The 22,920-nt window shown below is 45.0% G+C and overlaps 2 protein-coding genes across 11 annotated transcripts in view; one reads left to right on the forward strand and one right to left on the reverse strand.

Moving 5' to 3' along the window:
• PDE7A (phosphodiesterase 7A) overlaps positions 1 to 22,920 on the forward strand; it is a 600,339-nt gene that overhangs the window by 322,183 nt on the left and 255,236 nt on the right. The gene's annotated exons all lie outside the window — the stretch shown is intronic.
• Positions 1 to 22,920, reverse strand: part of DNAJC5B (DnaJ heat shock protein family (Hsp40) member C5 beta) — a 97,566-nt gene that overhangs the window by 74,164 nt on the left and 482 nt on the right. For 2 of the 8 annotated variants that reach the window (XM_081503313.1, XM_081503309.1), the window contains exons 2-3: positions 21,182 to 21,281; positions 3,648 to 3,798 (exon numbers count right to left, since the gene is read on the reverse strand). The gene's annotated coding sequence lies outside the window, so the exon portion shown is untranslated. Of the gene's footprint in view, positions 1 to 3,643; positions 3,799 to 21,181; positions 21,282 to 22,920 lie in introns of all 8 variants that reach the window. The other 6 variants (XM_081503315.1, XM_081503310.1, XM_081503311.1 and 3 more) reach the window with 3 other exon arrangements.

A 22,920-nucleotide genomic window follows, 5' to 3' on the forward strand; every position in this document is an offset into this window, starting at 1 on the left:
GGTGATTCAGTTCTTCACATCAGGTGGCCAAAGTATTGGAGCTTCAGCTTCAGCATCAGTCCTTCCAATGAATATTCAGGACTTATTTCCTTTAAGAATGACTGGTTGGATCTCCTTGCAGTCCAAGGGACTCTCAAGAATCTTCTCCAACACCATAGTTCAAAAGCATCAATTCTTCAGCACTCAGCTTTCTTTATAGTCCAACTCTCACATCTATATGTGACTACTGGAAAAACCAAAGCTTTGACTAGACGGACTTTTGCTGGCAAAGTAATGTCTGCTTTTTAATATGCTGTCTAGGTTGGTCATAGCTTTTCTTCCAAGGAGCAAGCGTCTTTTAATTTCATGGCTGCAGTCACTGTCTGCAGTGATTTTGGAGCCCAATAAAATAAAGTCTCCAACTGTTTCCATTGTTTCTCCATCTATTTGCCATGAAGTGATGGGACCGGATACCATGATCTTAGTTTTCTGAATGTTGAGTTTTAAGCCAACTTTTTCACTCTCCTCTTTCACTTTCATCAAGAGGTACTTTAGTTCCTCTTCGCTTTCTTCCATAAGGGTGGTGTCATCTACATATCTGAGGTTATTGATATTTCTCCCTGCAATCTTGATTCCAGCTTGTGTTTCATCCAGCCCAGCATTTCTCATGATGTACTCTGCATATAAGTTAAATAAGCAGGGTGACAATATACAGCCTTGACGTACTCCTTTTCCTATTTGTAACCAGTCTGTTGTTCCATGTTCAGTTCTAACTGTTGCTTCTTGACCTGTATACAGATTTCTCAGGAGGCACATAAGGTGGTCTGGTTATCCCATCTATTTAAGAATTTTCCACAGTTTGTTGGGATCCACACAGTTGAAGGCTTTGGCATAGTCAATAAAGCAGAAGTAGATGTTTTTTCTGGAACTCTTGCTTTTTTGATGATCCAGTGGATGTTGGCAATTTGATCTCTGGTTCCTCTGCCTTTTCTAAATCTAGTTTGAACGTCTGGAAGTTTACAGCTCATGTATTGTTGAAGACTGGCTTGGAGAATTTTGAGCATTACTTTGCTAGCATGTGAGATAAGTGCAATTGTGCAGTAGTTTGAACATTCTTTGGTGTTGCCCTTCTTTGGGATTGGAATGAAAGCTGACCTTCTCCAGTCCTATGGCCCTTGCTGAGTTTTCCAAATTTGCTGGCATACTGAGTGCAGCGCTTTCACAGCATCATCTTTTTGATTTGGACTAGCTCAACTGAAATTCCATCACCTCCACTAGCTTTGTTCGTAGAGATGCTTCCTAAGGCCCACTTGACTTCTTATTTCACGATGTCTGGCTCTAGGTGAGTGATCACATCATTGTGGTTATCTCGGTCATGAAGGTCTTTTTTGTAAAGTTCTTCTGTGTATTCTTGCCATCTCTTCTTAATATATAAGAAGAGCCACAGCCTTGGCTCTTCTAAGGCTTAATATCTAAGCATATAGATATCTAAGAAGGTGTCTTAATATCTTAAGGCTTCTTAATATCTAAGAAGGACCACAGCCTTGTCTAACTCAGTGAAACTATAAGCCATGCCAGATAGGGCCACCAAAGATGGATGGGTCATGGTGTAGAGTGCTGACAAAACGTGGTCCACTGGAGAAGGGAATGGCCCACCACTTCAGTATTCTTGCCTTGAGAACCCCATGAACAGTATGAGAATAACTACCATATGACCTAGCAATTCCACCGCTAGGCAAAGAAAACAATAACACTAATTCTAAGAAATACATTCTCCCCAATGTTCATGTAGCATTATTTATAATAGCCAAGATATGGAAGCAATTTAAGTGTCCATCAACAGATAAATGGATAAAGAAGATGTAGTGTGTATACACACACACACACACACACACACACACACACTGGAATATTACTCAGCTGTAAAAAGAATAAAATTCTGCCATTTGTAACAATGTGGATGGACCTAGAGAGTGTTATGCTTAGTGAAATAAGCAGATAAAGACAATTACTCTGTGTGATCATTTGTATGTGGAATCTAAAAAATGAAACAAACAAATGAATATAACAAAATAGGAATAGACTCACAGATATAGAGAACAAACTGGTGGTTACCAGAAGGGGAGGGACAAGATAGGGGTATAAAATTAAGAGATGCATATTACTATGTATAAAATAAACAACAAGGATATATTGTACAGTACAGTGAAATATATATCTGTTTTTTGTAATAACTTTTACATGGAGTATAATCTATAAAAATACTTATTCACTGTGCTATACATCTAAATTAATATAACATTGTAAATCAACTGTACTTCAGTTTTAAAAAGAACCATAGAAGACCCAAAGAGGGAAGAACTAGAGAGGAATTCTTTCTAGAATCATTGGAAAAGGTTTTAAGAATTCTGATGTCTAGATGCCACCCATGGTGTCCCAAAGCAAAAATCTCTCAGATTTAACCCAACACAAAATCTTGCACAGTGGACCCAGCTCAGCCACTTTTAGGGCTCCAGGTGGTTCTGTGAGCTACCTGCATTAAGAGCCAGTGCTGACTGGTTTCCAGATTCACTGGACCTGACAACTTTAGTTAAGTAGCATGAGAAGCACTTGTTGACCAAGCAGCTGTCTGGAGGAATTTTCCTTTGCCTGGGTTTCCTAAGAAAACACTTAGGTAAAATAATGGCATCTGTGTGATTCAACAGAAAATAAAATTTGGCTTCTCATAGTTTAAATCAAGAAAAAGTATCCAAAAACAACATTCCTGTAGACTCTGGGCAAGTCACTTTAACCTGCTTTTCTTCTCTACAAACAGTCATAAAATATGAACCCTTTTTATCTCTTAGACCTTTTATCAAATGTCTAGTGTAGATGTGCCAAGAATGATACTAGGGACTTTCATAAACACAAATCTAATGATTATTTTCTAGGGTTGGAGTTTGAGCAATTGTTAAGACAATCGGTGCTCTCTCTCTGCCCCCTAAAATTGAAACAGAGTAGCTGAAAGTGCTTTAATAATTTGAATGTGTAATCCTGGTAGATTTCACCCCAAATCTCTAATTCATTGGTAAGCAGAATGAGGTATGCAATGCATATAGTGCAAGACATTGTACTGGGGGTTGTGACGCTTTTAGAAGTGGTAATAATGGTGCTGGTGATGCTGGTAACTTACATGTTAATTAGATTTTTTAATTGGAACCCTACAAAAGTAGGAGGGTATATTCCTATCCTTATTTTACAGAGGAGGAATATAAGATTGGAGAGGCTGATGAACTGCCCAAATTCACCAGCTAGTAAGCTGTGGACCCAGGCTTTGATGTCACATCCCAGGCTCTAACTCACAGAGAGCTTTGCTTCAAGAGTTCACGGTCTATTAATATGTTCCCTTGCTTATCAATCTGTGAATGAGCCAGATGGTGTATGTTTTAAAGTTCATGAAAAAAAAAAAATTGGAGTAATGGCTTTAAACAAGGAAGTATCAATAAGCCCATTCCTTGGTGAGGTTCAATATGTAGTTCAGTATCAAGGACAGTATCTGTTTGGTTAAATAAAGCTCTGAATCTGAGACCTGTATTACTGAAAAAATACTGATCGTATCTTGTCCCCTGCTAGGAAACATAACATATACTTCACAGATGTGAAATTTAAACACCTTGTCACTTACTTACAGTAAGCACTTGCTGTGATAAACCAAGGAGACGTCAAATCCAACAGAAGTGTTTATTTGACAGAATGTCTCTAAGCAGAATGTTGATCCTTGATGTTGCCTGTAGTTGTTCCCCATTCACATTAGCTCAAGATGTCTCTTTTGTTAATTAGCTAAAAGAGATAGAGGACAAAAACAAAGGTAAAAACCTTTACTCAAGGCAAAATTTCCCTTCAATATGGTTTCCAGTATAGTGATTATTCTGCACGTTGTCATATAAATGTGGCCAAACAGACTACAAAACCAACAGAGTACACAGCTACCAGAATAGTAGTCATTCCTTTTTTTTTTTTTTTTCCATTTAAGTAGTAGTTTAATAGCACTGGCCTATAGATGTATCTTTAAGTCTAATAAACCCACTAATTGCTCAGTCGTGTCCAACTCTTTGCAGCCCCATGGGCTGTAGCCCACCAGGCTTCTCTGTCCATGGGCTTCTCCAGGCAACAATATTGGAGTGAATTGCCATTTCCTCCTCCAGGGGATCATTCAGTCTCAGGGATCCAATCCTCATCTCTTGCATCTCCTGCATTGGCAGGCGGATTCCTTACCACTAGCGCCATAAAGCCCACTTTCAAATGAAGCCTCACCCAGCACAGGTAATAGACATGTATTTGAAAGAGACAGAAATACTAAAGGATTCCTTCTAGAGATTAATAACTGCCTTGTATCATACTTGGTAATTTCCTAAGGTTTTTCACGTGTCAGATACATTATCTGACACTCCGTGTCTGTTTTAAGGAAGAGCTAACTGACTACTTGTGGTCATGTTACTTTCCTCAAGCATAAACATCAATCCTGAGGGGCAGGAAGCTGGCACTAGGGCCCCACCTAAGTACTCTACTTCCAAATCTGTCCTTTTATATCCTTGTTAATTTAAAAGGCTCAATTGAGAAACAGAATCATAAATAGCCGAGAATCCTCTCTAATTAGTGCATGTGGTCAGGCAGCTCCTGCAACAACCACAGGCCTGGAAGCAAGGCCGTCCTCTGAACTTGTACCAGTTTCTAGTGTCCACAGTGGATTTTCCAGGGGAACATTTCAACTTACTCATTGGGATAATGGCAATGATTTTGTGCCCTCTGTTGTAGGTACAGGGCTTCCCAGGTGGCACTAATGGTAAAGAACCAGCCCGCCAATGCAGGAGACATAAAAGACACAGGTTCAATTCCTGGGTCAGGAAGATCCCCTGGAGGAGGGCATGGCCACCCACTCTGGTATTCTTCCCTGGAGAATCCCATGGACAGAGAAGCCTGGCGGGCCATGGTCCATGGGGTCACACAGAAGCGGACATGACTGAAGCGACTTTGCAGCAGCAGCAGCATTGTAAATACACATTTCCCCCTCAGTTTGCTAAAGGTCTGTCTTTCAGATGAACTACTAGGGCCCACTAACTTGTAATCAACTCATTAGCACAGCTTTTTGGTCTGCACAACCTTCTTCTGTCTTGTGGGGTAAGTGGTCCTTTACAAGTGACAACATGTCATTGCTAAGAACAGTCTTGCTGTCTGCTGAATGCCTTTGGAAGGTGCACAGGCTGAATAGCTAGAGCTGAGATGCCTCTACCAGTGGATGAAAGTAGACAGGTCCCTTTCTTTTTCTTCTTTTTATATTTATTTGGCTTCGCTGGGTCTTAGTTGCAGCACACGAATTCTTAGTTGAGGCATGTGGGATCTAGTTCCCTGACCAGGGATCAAACACTGGTCCCCTGCATTGCAAGCTCAGAGTCTTAGCCACTGGACTACCAGTAGACAGTCTCCTTTCTGAATGAGTTCTGTAGTCAGGGGCACACACACACACATCCATGGCTTCTAAGCCTGCAGGATTAGATAGGCTCTGATACTGTCTCCCTCCTGTCCACCTAGGTGGGCGCTTGTGCAGCTTGGGCTCTCCTCACAGGCCTCGGAGATCCAAAGCTGAGCCCTGTCACCCCTTCCAGGGCTCTCACCACCCCTGTCAAGCCTCCCCTGGCATTCCCAACTGCTCTACTACTGCTTCTCCCAGACTCTTCCATGAGTCCTGCACCGCTGTCCAGAGTGCTCCAGAAGCCATGAACATTCTGCCAGAATGTCCTCACAGCCAGAGACCATTGGTGAGAGCTGATCCAGGGCCACAGATACACAAACTGGTCAGCTGGCCACCACCAAAGCCCCACCAACTGTCAGGGCAACAATCAATAAAGTGAAAGTAGTGAGAGCATTAGTCACTCGGTCATGTTCAACTCTGTGTGACCCTATGGACTGTAGCCCGCCAGGCTGCTCTGTCCATGGGATTTCCCAGGCAAGAATACTGGAGTGGGTAGCCATTCCCTTTCTCCAGGGGATCTTCCCGACCTAGGAGTCGAACCTGGGTCTCCCATATTGCAGGTAGATTCTTTACTGTCTGAGCCTCCAGGGGAGCCACAGGACCCCTGCAGTCCTTCAGCCCTCCTTGTGGGGTCTCCTCTCTCGGGCTTCTCCATTCTACCAGGGCCGGATACTAAGTGTAGAACTCAGGGAACTAGTTAAATGACTGGCCCTGGAAGTAATAAGCCAGGTCCCCACACGAATTAGCTCTTACCTGGGACACAATCCATACCCTCTCAAAAGCTGAACAGACCGGACAGTCTCAGCATGGGGTGGGAGGGTCAGTGACAAGGGCTTCCGCACAAAGGAAGCTGTAACCCTGCCCAGCACCCTCTGGTGGGTGTCCCAGGACCAGGCGTCAGGACTTGGACATTTAGAAAGTGGTCTCAAAAGCCTTTGCTGTATCTTAGAGACAGAGCGAAACAATCAAAAGGACAATTTTCAACATTTGATCTCACATTAGGAAAATGAAGCCGAGCAGCTATTCCCTGTGACTGTATTGCCCTCTGGTGTTCAAAATGTAATGAACTGTAAACAGGAATTTCAGCTTCTAAACAGTCCTCACCCCAAATCACCCATTCTGTTTAATATCCCTGGACTTCTCAGGTAGAGCAATGATAAAGAATCTGCTTGCCAATGTAGGAGACGCAGGAGACCCGGGTTCAGTCCTTGGATGGGCGAGATCCCTGGAGATGGGAGTGACAATTCACTCCAGTATTCTTGCCTGGAAAATTCCATGGACAGAGGAGCCTGGCGTGCTACAGTCCACAGGGTCACAAAGAGTTGAACATGACTGAACACACACACAGACAGATACTCATCGCTGACAAGGCTCCCTCAGCTACCTGAGATTCTGAGAATCACCAAGAAAAACATCCATGGAAATATCAGGGTGGGGCAAGCCATGGCTAGAGGGGACACCGCCCTTTTGCTGCATTCTTCTGAAGCTGAAGTTTTGCAATAGTGTCGAGTAGCTGGGTGGTTTGGGGGTTTAAAACATACCTTATAAAAATCTGTTCTTAAGTTTCTGTCTGAAGGGGAAAACAGGGGCAGTTGCTGCAATTCAAAGGCCTCACACCCATTGACTGGGCCAGAGCAGAAGACCCAAGAGCTCCAGGCAGCGAATCCACAACCAGCACAACCAGCTGCTGCTGGGGGAGGCAGAGGCCAGGAGCCATTCCCGCTTTCACTCGCTAGCTGGCTCTCTCTCTCTCTCTTTCTCTGGCACATCGCAGAGGTCCCAAAACACCAGATCTTAGTCAGGTGTTCCTCAACCAGCAAGGTGGGGTAAGTGTTTTAAAGGCAGGAGCACACTGCAGTCTGAAGCAGCTGCACTGACCTCACTCTCAGCTACCTTGAATTTACAGCTTCTGGTTACCAGTTAGAGGAGGAGACAACTCATCTACACTTAAAAGCACACTCCAGGGTATATGCCCAGTAGTGGGATTCTTGGGTCATATGCTAGTTTTAGTCCTAGTTTTTTAAGGACTCTCCATACTGTTCTCCATAGTGGTTGTATCCATTTGCATTCCCACCAACAGTGTAAGAAGGTTCCCTTTCCTCATACCCTCTCCAGCATTTATTGTCTGTAGACTTTGATGGTGGCCGTTCTGACTAGTGTGAGGTGATACCTCATTGTGGTTTTGATTTGCTTTTCTCTAATAATGAGCGATGTTGAGCATCTTTTCATGTGTTTATTATGCATCTGTATGTTTTCTTTGGAGAAATGTCTGTTTAGGTCTTCTGCCCACTTTTTGATTGGGTTGTTCATTTTTCTGGTATTGAGCTGCATGAGCTGCATGTATGTTTTGGAGATTAATTATTTGTCAGTTTTTTGCTATTATTTTCTCCCGTTCTGAGGGCTGTCTGTTCATCTTGTGGAAGTTGGTTCACACCAGTGGATGAAGGATGCACGTCGTTAAATTTTCTGGAATTTTGGCAAGCTGGGTGTTATGTTGGTAGCTTGAAGCAGGCCTGGGAGGGAATAGTTATGCCAAGAAAATTTGCAAACACTTCACCACTAGGGCTTTTTCTCCCCTGGAAATCTGGTTGTTGAACATTTTCCAGCACACCACTGAATAGGCCTAATGAGAACCTCCAATCTGCCCAGCCTTACAGTCTTGCTGTGGGTTTAACTGTGTCACTAAAGGAGAGATGTCGTAATCCCCAGTGTGTGTGGATGTGACCTTCTTGAAAGTAGGGTTCTGCCCATGTAATTAAGATGTCAGTTAAGATGAGGACATCCTGGAGTAGTAGTTGTTGTTGTTTAGTCACTCAGTCGTATGTGACTCTTTTGTGACCCCATGGACTGTAGCCCCCCCAGGCTCCTCTGTCCATGGATTTCCCAAGCAAGGATACTGGAGTGGGCAGGGTAGGTCCTTAATCCCACATGACTGTAGCCTGTAAGAGGAGCCACAGAGACAGACACACACAGAGAGGAGCACCGTGTGAAGACAGAGCAGGGAGGACACTGCGGCAATGGAGGCAGAGACTGAGGCATGCCAAGGATGGTCCAACGCCAGAAGCTAAGAGGATGCCGTGAGCTTTGTTCCCTCGGAGCCACCGGAATGAACCAACCTGGTCCACAACACCCTTGATTTCAGACTTCAGCCTCCCAGGACTGTGAGATAATACGCTTCCGTTGTTCTAAGTCATCCACTTTGTGCTAGCTTGTTCAGCATGGCTAGAAACTGACACACCTGCCATGCCATCCAGTCTGGGCACCAGACTGGTGGAAGTTCCCCAGTGAGAACTATGGAGGGAAGATCCCTGTTCCCGTGCTCTGGCTCCCAGGGAACCCGCCTCCCCCCTACCCCCACCCCGCCTGTCCGTCCTGCACTGTCATCTGCTCCTCCTTGTCAGCTGCCTTGGATTGTGGAATGTGCTTTTTTAAAAAAAAAAAAAAATTATTTTAATTGGAGGATAATTACTTTACAATATTGTGATGGTTTTTGCCATACATCAGTATGAATCAGCCATAAGTACACATGTGTCCCCCTCACCCTGAACCCCCCTCCCACCTCCCTCCCTATCCTATCCCTCCAGATTGTCACAGAGCACCAGCTTTGGGTGCTCTGCTTTATACATCAAACTCACACTGGTCATCTGTTTTACATACGGTAATGCATATGTTTTGATGCTATTCTTGCAAATCATCTCACCCTCTCCTCCTTCCGTTGAATCCAAAAGTCTATTCTTTATGTCTGTGGCTTCTTTGCTGCCCTGTATGTAGGATCGTCAGTATCATCTTTCCAGATTCCATATATATGCATTAATATATGGCATTTGTCTTTTTCTTTCTGACTGACTTCACTCTGTATAATAGACTCTAGGTTCATCCACCGCATTAGAATGGACTCAAATGCATTCCTTTTTATGGCTGAGTAATATTCCATTGTGTATATGTACCACAACTTCCTTATCCATTCATCTGCCGATGGACATCTAGGCTGCTTCCATGTCCTAGCTATTGTTGTAAATAGTGCTGCAGTGAACACTGGGGTACAGGTGTCTTTTTCAAACAAGGTGAAAAGACAGCCCTCAGAATGGGAGAAAATAATAGCAAGAGAAGCCCATGTAAACATATAGAACAAACTGTTTTGGACAGCTCCTTTTAGCCATTGACATTTTAAAATATTGTATGCTCAACAGTTGTTTACATGGGCTTCTCTTGTAGCGCAGTGGTGAAGTGTCTTCCTGCCAGTTCAGGAAATGCAGGTTTGATCCCTGGAGGAGGGCATGGCAACCCACTCCAGTATTCTTGCCCGGAAAGTTCCATGGGCAGAGGAGCCTGGAGGGCTACAGTCCAAAGGGTTGCAAAGAGTTTGACACGACTGACCACACACACATATAGGTTTACCTGTTGGGGCCAAGGTGCCCCTACAACTTTTGATTATCTGTACGTAAAGTGACCAATTCATGTATATTGCATATCAACTTTTAAATCTGAGCACGCCTTGGGGCCATTCTATTTTCTGGGCCTTCCTAACCTTGAAGCAGCAGCAGCAGCATTCTCCTTCCAGCCTTCCAGACACTCTGCCCCCAACCTTTGATGTCCTTACCATCCACAGATCCCATTTGCCCCATGGCCATCCCCAGGTCTATCAACTCACCCATGTTCCTCAGGATCCAGGCACTCGGCTCTCACTCTCTCCACCCCAAGTCCTGTCACTGACCTTTGGCCTGGGGTCCTTCAGCTCCCACGTAGTCCTCCCAGCCAGCACACCCTCCCTTGTGACTCCTTGTTCAGATACCTGGATGTTCTCCAGGTCACAAACCTTGAACTCCAGCCTCACCCACCACTTCCTACCTCACCAGCTAACTTCCCTGTGCTCATGGTACTAACATCTCACTAGTAGCCCCTCAGCTCCCCAAATCTATCGGCTTGTTCCTTTCTTCCACCCTCTCCCTGTTCAGCTTAGATACTGTAACTATATTATTCCCTTGTCTGTGCTCCCAATTCCTTTCACCACCCCAGCCAACATCCAGTTGTGCATCCATGGCTGAGGCAGATGTCAGCACCACAGACCCATGGTCTCTGTTACCAGCTGCAGCCCTGCCCCATACCCTCTGTGTGTCTTGTGGCCAAGTCCTGGCCGACTCTTTGAGACCCCATGGAAGACAGAACGCCAGGCGTCCGTCTCCCTCCACTATCTGCCAGAGTTTGCCTGTGTGTCCTAGGGGAACCCTAATCCTTTCACCATTCTCCATCACTGTCATCCCAAACTCCTTCTTCACTTCCATCAAAAGACATTATGTCCTACTTGGGAAAAAAACGTAGAATACTCGATGGTTAACAAGGTATTTTCACATAGGTTCATTCGACCTCCACAGAAGCTGGGTCAGGCAGGCAAGGAAAGAGTTCTTATTCCCATTTCATAAACCAAGAGACTCTTCTGAGGCTCAGAGGCATTTCATGTTAACACTGGACCGTTACTAGCAAAGCCTCAGTTGGTGCACAGGTCTCCCAGGTCCAAGAACCCTGAGTCAAGCAGTGAAGTGGATATTTGTCCAAGGGCACGAGTGAGTCCTTGGCAGCCAGGGTGAGCAACCATGTCTCTGCGTACCTTCCAGATTCTTTATCCACCTCTAGGGTGTGCTGCCTTCACAACAATGGCTCTATTGCTTGCAAAGCACCTAAAGTTCATTTATCCTTTATGTTTGTGTATGTGTGTTAGTTGCTTGTGCATGTGAGAGTGCGTGCTAAGTCATTTCACTCGTATTTGACTCTTTGTGACCCCATGGAGTGTAGCTCATCAGGATCCTCTGTCCGTGGAATTCTCCAGGCAAGAATACAGGAGTGAGTAGCCATTCCCTTTTCCAGGAGATCTTCCCCACCCAGGGATCAAACCTGCATCTCCTGCATTGCAGGCAGATTCTTTACCATCTGAATCACCAGGGAAGCCCCTCTTTTATGTTTAAAAAATTTTAAAGTAGAATGATCTTGAAAACAATAAGCAATGTTATTTATTTATTTTTTTTTTGAGTTGTTCCCACCAGGAACTGTTTCTCTGTGTAAATATCTGACAGTGTCCTCAGAGCCTTGGCTGACACAAGCACAGCTGCCCTCAGCTCTTGTCATCAGGTTTGCAGGCTCTGGAAACAAGACCAATAACAAAACAGAGGGAGCCAGACCAGGGATCTAATCTAGAAATGTCATCAGTGCAGCCCAAATGCATGCATGTTGGCCTGTCATGGAGAATCCTCTGGGTGGATCCCTGCAAACTAACAGTCAAGCTGAGTTTCTGTGAATACATGATATAAGCCAAAGCCACTTCCGTTGGGAATGGGGTCCATAGTGAGTCACTCACTGCAATTCCAGACAGATGGGAATCTCAGCCCTTTCCAGCCCTTTCCAGTGATGCATGAAGTCTAAAGGGAATCTGCTTCTGTTCATAAGAAAAGTCCACCCCATCCCAGCATCTCTAGCTCTCGGTGTCTCTCTTTGTTTGTGCTATTGTTGTTTGTTGTTCAGTCACTCAAGTCATGTCCAATTCTTTGTGACCCCATGAACTGCAGCACGCCAGGCTTCCCTGTCCATTACAAAATCCCAGAGCTTGCTCAAACTTGTATCCATTGAGTCGAAGATGCCATCCAACCATCTCATCCTCTGTCTCCTACTTCTCCTCCTGCCGTCAGTCTTTCCCAGCATCAGGGTCCTTTCCAATGAGTCTGCTCTTTGCATCAGGTGGCCAAAGTATTGGAGCTTCAGCATCAGTCCTTGCAATGAATATTCAGGGTTGATTTCCTTTAGGATTGACTGGTTTGATCTCCTTGCAGTCCAAGGGACTCTTGGGAGTCTTCTCCAGAACCACAGTTTGAAAGCAGCAATTCTTTGGCACTCAGCCTTCTTTATGGTCCAGTTATCATACATCAATATACATGGAGGCAGACATGCAAGAGGGGTGCTGACCTCCCTTGTCATCTGCCATGGCCTGCGTGTCTTTCTGCCCCTCAGCTGCTGCCTTGGAGATAAACTGTTCTTCACCTGCCCCCCGCAGCCCTGCCCCCACCCCCTCAGAACTGATATCTCTGGGGAACACTGGCCTGGGGGACAGATGACTCAGCCTGTGACTGTAAACTTGGGTAAGACACAAGAGGAACCTCTGATTCCTCCTCTCTAGGAACCGAGGTTTGCTGTGACCTACCCAACTCAGCCGCACTGTTAGAACTGCCTATGTTGTCCCAATGAAGGGGACTCCCAGGAAGCAGCCCAGAGAGGGGACAGAGGAGTCCCCTTTATACAAGGTTGGTTTAGGGGCTCCCAGTACAGTGTTTCCTGACAGTGCTGGTGGAGGTAGAAAGGAGCAGCAACTTGTAGGCTGAGGAGCAGACCCAACAAGGGGAAAGCCCAGGCCTGCCCCATGGGTGAATCAGCAGGTGGCACATCTGTAGAATTTTTGATTCATGTGCATTTTATCCTGGCTTTATGGGTAGATTTTGGGGATGGGTAGAACAGGATGAAGGGCTTCTCAAGAATCCACCTGCCAATGTAGGAGACAAGGATTCGATCCCTAGGTTGAGAAGATCCCTTGGAGGAGGGCATAGCAACCCACTCCAGCATTCTTGCCTGGAGAATCCCATGGACAGAGGAGCATGGTGGGCTACAGTCCATGGGGTCGCAAAGAGTCGGACATGATTGAAGCGACTTAGCACACATACACTGAAACCCAGGTTGGGGAGGAAAAAGGGCCTGTTTACTGTTTAACTATGAAGGACAGTAGAGGATAAAATGCCCACCAAGTCTTTGAAAAGCAAAATAACAGGAAGACCATCAGGAATAATACTTATAGATGTCTATTCACCAAGATTCATTGAATACCTATGAGCCCTGGGGACTCTAGCAAACGAATGAGCCTGTATCAACTACAGTGTCCTCTAAAAGCCAAGTGTCTGGAGAGTCCTTCGCCAGCCTTATTGAAAGCATCATCTCTGAGAAGAAAAGTATCTGCTACTCTGAGCTTAACTCTGATTGGCAGTGGGGCTCTGATGTTTTAGAGTTGATAACTCACCTTGATGCAGCTGTATGAGTACAGTTTGAAGCACATTTCATAAATTTAGAGAAAAGACTGATCTTTTTGCTGAAGAAATATGATCTGATAAGCCAGGTTGGCCAGCTGACTCCATGATGGGAGAAAATTTAGCTTGTGCTAAATTCGTGTGGCTGCAGAGGGAGTTCTCTTACTTTAGATTTGAAAAGATCTGCATGAAAGGAGAGAGTGCCCCAGAGTGGAGCCAGGAAGAGTTTAAAGCAGCCAGCACGTGAGGAGCTGAGGATGGGATACAAGGAAAAGGATACTTCAAAACCAAGTTTAATTTCGGTGTTAATCAACAGGGGGTTTGTGAGATCACCATAGGAGCATAGCCATAGTAGACATTGAAGAGAATGAAGCTGACATAAAAATGGTATAAGGAAATACAGTTTCCCATTTTTTTTTAAAAAAAGGAAGGCCTATGTATGGGCTTCTCTGGTGGCTCAGATGCTAAAGAATCTGTCTGCAATACAGGAGACTTGGGTTCAATCCCTGGGTCAGAAAGATCCCCTGGAGAATGGCAACCCACTCCAATAATCTTGCCTGGAGAATTCCATGGACAGGGGAGCCTGGCGAGCTACAGTCCATGGAGTCTCAAAGAGTCGGATGTGACTGAGCAATTAACACACACAAGGCCTCTGTATAGTAATCTCATTTTAAAAAGTAGATCTGTGCATCTGTATATACACATACGTACACAGAGAGCATGCGCATAATACATACTCAGACACATTTGTGTATGCACAAAACCTTTCTGGAGAGAATGTAAAACTTGCAAAATCTCCATGGAGGAAAAGGACTGGGGCCTGGGGTGGGAGGGAGAATTGTTTTTCATAACATAGCACCGTTTAATTTTTTTTTTTTTTTTTTTTTACAACATGCACATATAACTTTTCAATTAAAACACTATTTTTTTTTCATTAAACTATATTTGAGGAAGAATTGCCAGCACCAAGAAGGGCCCCCTGCTTTGAGCAGCTGTGCGCTGTCAGCATTTAACACCCCACCTCACTAGCTCTGCCGTCTAGTCTGTCTGTGACCAGTCTTCTCCTTTCTGGCCATGCTCCACACCACTTCCAGTTTTCTCTTTCAAAAACGTAGGTGGGATGGGCTGGGAGGTGGGAGGGAGGTTTTAGAGGGAGGGGACATATGTATACCTAGAGCTGATTCATGTTGATGTATGTCAGAGTCTACTACAATATTGTAAAGAAATTATCCTCCAATTAAAAATAAATTAAAATTAAAAAAAAAAAGAAACCATATGGTTACCTAAGCCAGGAAATCCTTGTTGCCTCCTGTTTCTTTCAAGATAATATGAAGCCTCCCTGGTGTGAGGCATTATTAGGAAGTGATACTGCACCTAGGACAGTGTCTGCTGGGCCTTTTCTGGCTGTCTTCCTTCACTTCTCCTCCAAGTAATCCAGGCCTGGTCAATCAACCAGGCCTCATTAGTCCTCCTTTCTAAAGCTCCCTGAAGCCCACTGTCTTCCTCTCTTCCCACTGTCACTAATCTAGACCCAGTTCATCACCTCCTTGGTTTACCCTGCCAGCGTCCTAATTGAGACTCCTTTCTCCAGTCTCTCTTCATTCCCATCTTTTCTCTGGACACTACATTCTTTTAAAATGAAGGTAGTATCCTATACCTTTCCTGCTTATAACCCTTTAGAGTGGCCCGCTGATGTCAAGAAAAAGTCCCAGCTCTTTAGCAGGGCTAGCCTCTGCATCTTTCTCCAGAGCCATCTCCTCCCAGCTCCTTCCCCTCGACTTAGACTCGACTTCCACCAACTCCTGTAAACTGGTCAGAGGAGACATTCTGTCTCCTCTGAGTCTTTGATGTGCTATGTGCTCAGTTGCACAGTTCAGTTCAGTTCAGTCGCTCAGTCGTGTCCGACATTTTGCGACCCCATGAATTGCAGCACGCCAGGCCTCTCTGTCCATCACCAACTCCCGGAGTCTACCCAAACCCATGTCTATCGAGTCGGTGATGCCATCCAACCATCTCATCCTCTGTCATCCCCTTCTCCTCCTGCCCCCAATCCTACCCAGCCTTAGGGTCTTTTTCAATGAGTCAACTCTTTGCATGAGGTGGCCAAAGTATTGGAGTTTCAGTTTCAACATCAGTCCTTCCAATGAACACCCAAGAGTGAACTCCTTTAGGATGGATTGATTGGATCTCCTTGCAGTCCAAGGGACTCTCAAGAGTCTTCTCCAACACCATAGTTCAAAAGCATCAATTCTGCGGTGCTCAGCTTTCTTCACCGTCCAACTCTCACATCCATACATGACCACTGGAAAAACCATAGCCTTGACTAGACGGACTTGTATTGGCAAAGTAATGTCTGCTTTTAAATATGCTATCTAGGTTGGCCATAACCTTCCTTCCAAGGAGTAAGCGTCTTTTAATTTCATGGCTGCAATCACCATCAGCAGTGATTTTGGAGCCCAAAAAAATAAAGTCTGACACTGTTTCCACTGTTCCCCCATCTATTTGCCATGAAGTGATGGGACCAGATGCCATGATCTTAGTTTTCTGAACATTGAGCTTTAAGCTCAGTTGAGCTCAGTTGCACAGTTGTGTCCAACTGTGTGACTGCATGGACTGTAGCCCACCAGGCTCCTCTGTCCATGGGATTCTCCAGGCAAGAATGCTGGAGTGGGTTGCTATGCCCTCCTCCAAGGGATCTTCTCAACCCAGGGATTGAACCCATATCTCCTGTGTTGGCAGACAAGATTCTTTACCACTAATGCCACCTGGGAATCCTCCCTGACATGTTAATCCCTGTCTTAAAACATTCTTCTGCTCCCTTCTCCCTGGTGTTCCAACCACACCTAGCTTAATCCTTCAGCATAAAGGGTCATACATAATAAGAATGTCATGAGAAGATCATAAATAATGGGGGCAGAAAGTGGTCACCCCTTTGAGAAGGACTCGTGCAGGAGTTTAGCTGTCAGAAGAGACCTGCATAAGAAAGAACACAGGGGCAAGAAAGTTCTATGCAGGCTGGAGAAAGGGAAGCAAAGGGATCCATCCAGTGCACAGGGTGGGAAGGACCAGGTGAACAGGTGGCCGAGGAGAGACGTGGCCCAGGGAGGCTAGAGAAAGTGAAGGACCTCTTGGTAGCCAAGATGAGTTTGTGTATGCATGCTAAGTCACTTTAGCCATGTCCAACTCTGTATGACCCCATGGACTATAGCCCGCCAGGCTCCTCTGTCCATGGGATTCTCCAGGCAAGAATACTGGAGTGGGTTGCCATGCCCTCCTCTAGGGGATCATCCCAAACCAGGGATCGAACACGCGTCCTTTACATCTCCTGCATTGTTCAATGGGTTCTTTACCACTTGCGCCACCTGGGAAGCCCAAGATGAGTTGAGTCCTAATTTTTTTAAACAGCGGCAAACCTGAACTGTTTTAAAACTGGCAAGTGACAAACTCTAGTGTTTGTTTTAGAAAGATGTGACCAGCAGAGTGCAGAGGAATGAAGCTGGGGAGATGACTTACCCCAGGAAACACAATGGGACACAGCCTGGTCCAGGGCAGCAGCCAGCAGAACCGGCAGGAAGTGATGGATTCCAAAGAGATGTGGAGCCATAACCTCCTGGGCCTGGTGGCCAAGTGCTGGGGAGGACTCACGCTTCTAGCCAGAATAGCTGGGAATGTGCTGAGGTCATGGGCCGAGATGGGAGTCACAAAAGGAGATCAGATTTGGAGGAAGATAATGAATCAGATTTAGAACATGTTGACTTGGGGTGTAAGGTCAGGAAGCCCAGGGCCATAATTAAAGTCCAACACAACCCTGGTTACGGCAGGTAGGCCCTTTCACAGCGAGCACCTGTTAGGGTGAGTTTCATCCTTCCTGGAGTGTCATGTTTCCATGACTCCAGTTTCCTTGTCCCAAAGCAACCTCGTGAAGTGTTTGTATCACATGCAAAGAAGGAGTTGTGAAAGCACGGGGAGAGCGTGGAGATGAGGGCTGAGTGGGATAAGGCCCACTGTGCTGGGGCCAGAATTTGTGCCAAAAAATTGTCTTCCTCCCCAAGCTTGCATCAGTCACTGTTCTGTTTCTCTTCAAAAGTTCTCTCAAGTCCTAACTGTGCTGTGATGAGCAACCTAAACACTGGAGACAACTTTGCCTCTGCCTTGGGCACTCTGAAGTCCACAAGAGCATTTCTCACGTGGTTATGCAGTTCTTTCTTTGCTTTTGAACTCTTCACAGGTGTATATCTCGTCTCCTCACCTAAATCCTTAATTGTTAAAAGAACCCAATTTATGACAAACATTGTATTTTATTATTGCCACTGTGCCTGGTATACTGGTACATCGTCCGTTGTCAAAAACTACAGATTTGATTGAAACTGACACTGAATTCATTTGGGGTAGAAAGAAGAAAGGATAATAACCACCTTGGAAAGACAGGATACAAGAAGTTATATGCTAGTGAGAGGAGTAAGATAGTGTCGGTTTCTAGCATACAAAGAACTGATTCTAACATGAAAGGAAAGCCTTCACCTCTGCTAATAGAAATGGCTTTGCATTCTAAACATGCTTGAAAGGAGCAGAAGAATACTGGCATTCTAGTTGTCAAGTGAGTAGTCTTCTCAACTGGCTAACAGGTCTGTTTTTCTTGGACCACCTTTTGTTTATAAGCAGTATTGGTAAAATAATATAATAGATATAATAGTTAACTATACTACATTGTGGGGCTTCCCCGATGGCTCAGCGGGTAAAGAATCCTCCTGCAATGCAGGAGACATAGGAGATGTGGGTTTGATCCCTGCAGTAGGAAGATGCCCTGGAGGAGGAAATGGCTACACACTCCAGTATTCTTGCCTGGGAAATCCCATGGACAGAGAAGCCTGCTGGGCTACAGTCCCTGGGTTCGCAAAGAGCTGGACACGACCGAGTGACTAACACTAACACATGACTAACACACACACACACACACACACACACACGACCGAGTGACTAACACACACACACAGACACACACACACACACACAGACACAGACACACACACACAGACACACACACACACAGACACACACACACCCATTACGATCACCCTTTATCCTACACTGGGGAACTGGAGGAATGGGCCCTACCACTCACAACGTTCAGTAGAGGCACAACTGGAAGAAATGGAATGACTCAAAATTGATTCAGTCTTCTCCTGAGAGCAACCCAAAGCACGCCTCTGGAGGTTGGCAGAGGCCCTGGGGTGTCTGCTTCTCACTCCTGCCAAGGGCTCCATTCCCCTTCCTTTTAGAGCACATCTTGCGCTTTCCGTGATTCCCCCAAGGGCGAGGTAAACAGCAGGAGAGTTCCTTCTTGGCCCTGGTGGCAGCAGCGCCTGTTGGCTCCGGGTCACATTCCTTTCCAGACTTCACAGACCTTGGGTTACAAAGGGCTCATTGCACAATTCTTGGGAGAGTGGGTATGGGGGCTGGGCTAAGTTGAAGGGGAGTGTCTGGCATGTGTCAACCATCCAGGTGTGGCTGTTTGCCAAGGCTCCCCAGGTGGCAGCTTTGAGAGAGAGAGGAGAGGGGGCGGGGGGACAGAGAGAGGGAGAGAGTCAGATGTCTCAGAATCTCTGGTGAGGTAGATTTCTTTTCTCTTTTTTCTCTCCCACGGCTGTTAATAATACTTGTCAGGATGCATTTCTCAGGTGGAAAAAGTACAGTCGGAATACCTGTATTTCAGCTTACTGGAGACATTTGAAAGTTCAGAACCCACAATGGAGAATCCGAAACAAAACCTCCTCTTATCCCTCCATTTTTCATAGTCAAGCTTTCTCCTGCCATTTTATGCGATAAGATGTATAAAATTACTCAATCTATTACACAACTTTTGAAATGAATATGGAAGCTGAAAGATATTACCACAGCTTTGTTTAAACCCTATGCCATGGTGGAATCTTCTTTCCTGTTGGTAATCATTTCATAATTCTCTTTTATTAAAGACAATCTGTCTGGAAAACCAGAAACCTATGGAAGATCCTTATAGGATAAATGCATTTCAGTGAGTTAAAAAACAAGCTAGTGACCTAGAAAATATTAATCAGATCTTTGGAGCTTGTGGCTATACAAATGAGGTCTGTGCTTGTATCCAACAATTCTTCATTTCATTTTCTTTCAGATTTGGGGACTTTAGGCTGATGTTAATACACTTGCAATGAATTCAGTTGGAGAAAACTCTGAGTATCTGTATCAGGGAGTTCCTGGACTCAAACTTACAGATTAATTAGAGCTGCAAGACATAGACAACTCTACATAAAATGAACTCTGGATATGCCTGAGATTGCTCCTAAATTATCAATAACTCTAAACAAAATGTTAATTAATGGTTTAAGTCAGGAAAGGCTCATATAGGAGACAAACTAGGTAATAAAGATAGATCTGTTACCACAGATGGTGTAAACCTCCACGCGTGCCAGAGTAAGTTTACTCACATGTGCATTTACAGAGTACACATATACATACCACAGAGTATACACATTCATACACATAAGCAAAGGCTTCCCTGGTGGCTCAGATAGTAAAGAATCTGCCTGCAACACAGGAGACACAGGTTCAATCCCTGAGTCAGGAAGATCCCCTAGAGAAGGGAAAAACAAATGGCAACCCACTCTGGTATTCTTGCCAGGAAGATTCCATGAACAGAGGAGGCAGGCAGACATGATTGAGCAACTATTACTACTACACATAAGAAAAGTGATCTACCTAAACTGGAAAAGGCCACAGAAAGTTTGTATATTTATTATAAAGCAAAAAGCTCATTAACTGTATAAATGCCTTTTTTGTTTTTTTAAAATAGATTACTTCTAATCAGGCCTGATGCTGGGAAAGATTGAAGACAGGAGGAGAAGGGGACAACAGAGGATGAAATGGTTGGGTGGCATCACCATCTCGATGGACATGCATTTGAGCAGGCTCCAGGAGTTAGTGATGGAATGGGAAGCCTGGTGTGCTGCAGTCCATGGGGTCACAAAGTGTCGGACATGACTGAGCAACTGAAATGAACTAAACTGAACTGAATCGAGTCAGAAGGCAGAGTAGGCAATCCGTTTCCCTGGATTCATTTTCATTGTATTCTCAGCCTTTTGAATGAGGTCTTAGGTGCTTTCTCTTGACCTTGGTCAAAGCTTGTTTTGTTTGGAGCTGAAGGCTGGGAGAGCTTTGGTGAATAGTGTCACCTACCTAGAATACTTGAGTTTACCAATAACCACACTAAGGTGATAAAACGAGATTTCCTTATCTTAGAATATTCTGACTTGGAAATTAAAATAGTTCAAGTATGAACCAGTAAATTCCTTCAGGATGAATTGGGGCAGAGAGTACTGAAGAGGCCACCAGGCTGAGAGTGAGAGGATTTAAGCCTTAGTCTCAAGATAGCACTAACTAGCTCAATGGCCTAAGTCAAGATATTTAACCTCTCTGTGCTGGTTTCCTTTTCTGGAAATGAGGATGTTGGAATAGATGATCTTTTAGTTACCCCCCCCCCAACTCTAAAAGTCTGTGGTGTGTGACTAACACAAGGGTCAGAGAACATTATAGTCAATAAATGTTAATGTAGACAAGTTAGACTATTCTGTGTTTTCTGGATGTTATTTTAGGTTAAACTTACACATAGTTTTCAGGGCTTCCCAGATGGCACCAGTGGTAAAGAACGGCCAATTCAAGAGATGTAAGACTTGCAGGTTCGAAATCTGGGTTGGAAAGATGACCTGGAGGAGGGCACGGAAACCCAGTCTAGTATTCTCGCCTGGAGAATCCCATAGACAGAAGCCTGGTGGGCTATGGTCCATAGGGTCACAAAGAGTGGGACACAACTGAAGCAACTTAGCACAGCACAAACGTAGTTTTCAATGACTAAAAAATGAATCAAGTCTAAACACTGGACCAGTGAGCTTTTACTTTCCAAGGACTTGAGGTTGGGTCATAATCTAGTTGTGAAAATCATAGTGGCTTCTCTAGATGGAAGTTGAATATGTGCTAGAGTCAATATGCAAACATTTTGTTTTTATCTGAGCCTCTGGATTTATTTACATGCTTCAGATTATTACTACTTTTATAGAGCGAGTGAATATTGGCTTTGCAGCTGAGATATATTTATTCCCAGGGTGTTGGAGGCCAGAGTGTTAAAATTGTGTGCTGCGGATAGAGACTGGGTCTCCCCGCCTTGTCTGTTCCTCTTGGGGTCCCTGGCAGGCAACTAATCTACCTGTCAGAACACTGGAGTGCTGCTTCCACTTGGGAAAGGACCATGGCAATAAACTTGGATCTCGCAGGCGAATCTCAGCGTGCCTGCCTGAGCAGTCCTGCACTTGGCTCTGGGGTCGTGGTGTGCTGAGGGCAGCCAATGTAGATGAGTCAGAGCTGGCACTCACCCCACCCTCCGCCCTCCTGGTAAACAGAGCGGCTATTTGCCGGCACTCAGAGCCTCCCAGGGCCTTGAGACTCCAGGAAGAAACAAATAAGTTAGAAGCCAAAACCCCAAGGCAAGGTAAAGAAAACAGAACTGTCTGCCTCCCCAGCGATGATTTCACTAGTGGGAGTTCTTTAGGGGGAGGAGTGGTATATAGTCTCAACTGAACTGTTTTACTTTCTTCTCAACCAAAAGGCCCTTCTCTTTCACTGTTTCTAGAGGTGACCTTTTTGCCTTTTAAGCCTTGAAACTTCAAAAGCAGACTTGAGAATCAATATCGGTTGCTAACCCGTAATATTTTGTTCCCTCCCTTTTATTTTGTTTGCATTTTTTTATACAACCTTCTATTAAAATACTTCTTTCAGTTAACTTGTTTTTCATTTAGTTTATTCTTCCCCGTAGAATTCCATGGACAGAGGAGCCTGGTGGGCTATAGTCCATGGGGTCACAAAGAGTATCTTACTCATTTGGGACTTCCCAGGTGGCACTAATGGTAAAGAACCTGCCTGCCAATGCAGGAGACATAAGAGACTCGGGTTCGATCCCTGGATTGGGAAAATCCCCTAGAGGAGGGCATGGTAACCCATTTCAGTATACTTGCCTGGAGAATCCCAAGGACAGAGGAGCCTGGAAGGCTATAGTCCGTAGGGTCACACAGAGTCGGACACGACTGAAGTGACTTAGCACTCATGCGCATCATTCTGGGGAGAAGCTATTAACAGAGGAATACCTGGATAAAAGAATAGACACCACCAGGCAATAATTGAAGACTGTTTTAGAAAGTAATTTTACACTGACCTCTTGAGGTGCCCTTGCCTCTTTTGCACCCCTCAGTGGGTGGGGAGAGGACTAGGTACCAACTGTCTTGGAAATGTCCTTGTGGTCTGTCTTTACAGTAGTAAATCTGGCTGTTTGGAGAAGATGCCACAACTGTGTTT

This window comes from Giraffa tippelskirchi, chromosome 6 (genome assembly GCF_054371585.1).
Source record: "Giraffa tippelskirchi isolate mGirTip1 chromosome 6, T2T-mGirTip1v1.2.pri, whole genome shotgun sequence".
Lineage (NCBI taxonomy): Eukaryota > Metazoa > Chordata > Mammalia > Artiodactyla > Giraffidae > Giraffa > Giraffa tippelskirchi.